Source organism: Fistularia commersonii, chromosome 32 (genome assembly GCF_037954325.1).
Source record: "Fistularia commersonii isolate RoL2024-O1a breed Wild chromosome 32, RoL_Fcom_v1.0, whole genome shotgun sequence".
Taxonomy (NCBI): Eukaryota; Metazoa; Chordata; class Actinopteri; order Syngnathiformes; family Fistulariidae; genus Fistularia; species Fistularia commersonii.
The window spans coordinates 11,323,872-11,327,500 of NC_141315.1; the positions used below are offsets into that span (position 1 = coordinate 11,323,872).

Below are 3,629 nucleotides of genomic sequence, written 5' to 3' on the forward strand. Positions count from 1 at the left end.
TCTGCAAGACATTGCTGAGAAATCTGGATAAACACGTGTGTGTGTGTGTCTTTGTGTGTGTGTGTGTGTGTGTGTGTGTGTGTGTGTGTGTGTGTGTGTGTGTGTGTGACCTGCAGGATTTGCCTGTTTTCTTGTTTTTTAATCTGCAGCAGCAGGATGAGAAGTCTGGAGGATTCAGGCAGGAGGGGAATTAATCAGTGAGGATGTCAGAGGAGCGTTACTACACACACACACACACACACACACACACACACACACACACACACACACACACACACACACTCACACACACACACAGCCCTGCCGTCAGGAGGGAAACGACTGTAATTGAGTGCAACTCTGCTGCTGCAGGTTCATTCAGAGTCTAAACTGGAAACAAATGCAGTTACTCTGTGTGTGTGTGTGTGTGTGTGTGTGTGTGTGTGTGTGTGTGTGTGTGTGTGTGTGTGTGTGTGTGTGTGTGTGTGTGTGTGTGTGTGTGTGTGTGTGTGTGTGTGAAGCCTAACAGAGGAAGAAACGACAGAGCGAAGCCCGAGAAAGATTGTCCCCGAGCGTCAGGTGTTTTTCCTCCCGTGTGATTTCAGTGTTTTCGTCCTTGTTTGCGGTCGGACAGAAAACCCGGGTCATTGAAGGCATCTGATCAGACACACACACCTCGTCCAGATGGTCGGGAGAAGAATCCAGAAGAGCGGAGAACATTCGGGTGCTGGTGTCCACACACACACCGTGAAGGTCCTCCTCCTCCAGGAGGAGTAGGGCGCAGACGGACAGACCATAATATTACAAACACAGGCTTGGAAAGAAGCAGAAGGAACCCTCTGGCATGTTCTACCATGGAGGAACGTTCAGGCCTTCCTCCGGCCGGTCCTGCTGAGGGTGGGGGCGGAGCCTGTCACGCCAGGGGGCGGGGCTTCGCGCCGCCGTCCAACCGAGACGGAGCCCGAGGCGGGAAACCCGGAGGGCCTTCCAGAAGGTCCGAGGGAGTGAAGACACCGAGACGCCGAGGTTCTTCGCATCTTTTATTTCGAGCTTCCATCAAAGCGGCGTCCGCGCCACCGTTTCCATGACAACAGGAAATAAAGACGCCGAGGTGAGGGTGCAGCGCGGGGGCGGAGCCAGAGTCGGACCGCCTCTGATTGTGATAGGCCTAAAGTGCATCTTCTCAAAAGCTTCACGCGGATACAGAGTGTGTGTGCGTGTGTGTGTGTGTGCGTGTGTGAATGTGTGTGTGTGTAAGAGAGCGGACGCAGGAAGTGGCGGTGGCGACACGTGTTTTCAAGTTTTTCCAAAGTAAAAGCACAGATGCAGAGTTTGGAGCTGTGAGGCGCCGTGAGCTGGAGCTTCATGCCTGCAGGTTCCTCAGGGTTCCTTAAGGTTCCTCAAGGTTCCTCAGGGTTCCTCAAGGTTCCTCAGGGTTCCTTAAGGTTCCTCAGGGTTCCTCAGGGGAACCCCGAGCTTCCCTGACAATTTAGAAAGGAATGCTTTTAATTGGATGGGATGGACCGGAGCGGCCGTCCCACGCCACTTCCTGTTTCCACAGGAAGTGAAACAGATCTCACATGAAGAGGTTTCTTCATGTGAACCTCCTGCTTCCGTGGCACCTCAAGGATTGTCCTGGTTTCACTCGAAAATGGCGTTTTTTACCGGGAATTAAAAACACGGATCAAACACACAAACAAACAACAACAGCCGGACCGCCTTCACAGTACTCGCCCAGTACTGCAGTATTACTGTAGTACTGCAGTATTACTGTAGTACTGCAGTGGTACTGCATGTTCAGGTGCTTTGCTGTCATGTGGGAACTCGTGTGTGTGTGTGTGTGTGTGTGTGTGTGTGTGTGTGTGTGTAATGAGGCGCCTGGGCGCTCGGAGGAAGCTTCTAATTGGCCGACATCTGCGATCAAACAGCCTTGGCTTCTCTGGGAAGCGGCGGCGGGAGAATCTGAGCTGAGCTCGCCGCTAATCTGCCGCCGCTTCCTGTTCGACAGCGGCGCCGATTAAGGGCTCAGACGAGGGGGGGGGGCGTGGGAAAGGGAGGGGGGGCGGGGGGGTGACCTTTGACCTCCCAGGCCAAAACCACATTTTACATCAACGCCGCCTTCACTTAACCCACATCTTTACATATTACTCCTGTGTGTGTGTGTCTGTGTGTGTGTGTGTGTGTGTGTCATCTGGAGAAACCACCCTTTCTCTGACTCCCAGAGGCTTGTTGCTACGGCAACCCAGTCCCACCCACTGCACCTGAGCGTGTGTTTGTGTGTGTGTGTGTGTGTGTGTGTGTGTGTGTGTGTGTGTCGCTCTCAGGTGTTTTCCGAGTGGCGGGCGAGGGAATATTCTGGAAGCCGGAGAGGAGAGGAGGACCAGGAGGACCAGGAGGAGGTTTGAAGCTTCTGAGCCTGAAATCAGTTTCAGCTTTAAATCATGAAAGACTTTCAGACGGAAACTCAATTATTTATCAAAACAGAAGGAAAGGAAGTGCCGGGGGAGGAAGGAGGGAAGGAGGGAAGGAGGGAAGGAAGGAAGGAGGGAGGAAGGAAGGAGGGAAGGAAGGAAGGAGGGAGGAAGGAAGGAGGGTAGGAAGGAGGGAGGAAGGAAGGAAGGAAGGAAGGAAGGAAGGAGGGAAGGAAGGAGGGAAGGAAGGAAGGAAGGAAGGAAGGAAGGAAGGAAGGAAGGAAGGAGGAAGGAAGGAAGGAAGGAAGGAGGGAAGAAGGAAGGAAGGAAGGAAGGAAGGAAGGAAGGAGGAAGGAAGGAAGGAAGGAAGGAAGGAGGGAAGGAAGGAGGAAGGAAGGAAGGAAGGAAGGAAGGAGGAAGGAAGGAAGGAAGGAAGGAAGGAGGGAAGAAGGAAGGAGGAAAGAAGGAGGGAGGGAGGAAGGAAGGAAGGAAGGAAGGAGGGAAGGAAGGAGGAAGGAGGAAGGAAGGAAGGAAGGAAGGAAGGAAGGAAGGAGGAAGGAAGGAAGGAAGGAAGGAGGGAAGGAGGCTGCAGGACAGAGGAAAGGGAAGAAGGAAACGAGGAGGGACAGGAAGTGGAAGGCGTCCCCTCCTGCTTCCTGTTCTCCTTCACCCCCGGCTGTTGTTGTTGTTGTTGTTGTTGTTGTCTGTCGCCATGGCAACAGGTCCCGGTCTTCAGAGGCAGATTGTCGGAGCCGAAGGCGAAGCGCGAGAAGGTTCCGGACACACTCTCTCTTGCATAACGAGGAGCGGCCGAGGGGTCAAAGGTCAGGGGCGACCGGCTCCTCCGGTGATCCATCTTCTGGAGCCGGTTCCTCGGTTCCCGTCCCTGCAGGTCCTCGCTCTCGTCCACCCGCGGACCCCGACATCCCATAATTCCCTCAGCGGAGACGGCGGGAGCGAGGACGACTGGACGACCGGAGAAAGAAGCAGCGGCACCGGGACGGGAGGAACCTCCTGGTCAGGACGAGGGGAGGAGAACCTGCTCGAGTGCAGGTGCAGACGCCACCCTGGATCCAGATCCAGTGTTCAAGTTCTACGTGCTGCAGCCTGGATTCCAGAAGCTTCCGCTTCCTGGAGAGGGTTTGGTCGGCAGTCAGAGGGACGCTTAGAACCTTCTGGCATCTACTTTCAAATGTTTCGGCCCGTCCAGTTTCTCAAACTGAAGGGAGGCCTTCTGAG

The 3,629-nt window shown here is 54.6% G+C and overlaps 1 protein-coding gene across 9 annotated transcripts in view; it reads right to left on the minus strand.

Moving 5' to 3' along the window:
- Positions 1-1,006: 1,006 nt before the first annotated feature.
- Positions 1,007-3,629, minus strand: part of ccser2b (coiled-coil serine-rich protein 2b) — a 15,978-nt gene continuing 13,355 nt past the window's right edge. For all 9 annotated transcript variants that reach the window (XM_086139660.1, XM_086139654.1, XM_086139658.1 and 6 more), the window contains one exon: positions 1,007-3,629. This exon is cut by the window's right edge and continues 779 nt beyond it. The gene's annotated coding sequence lies outside the window, so the exon portion shown is untranslated.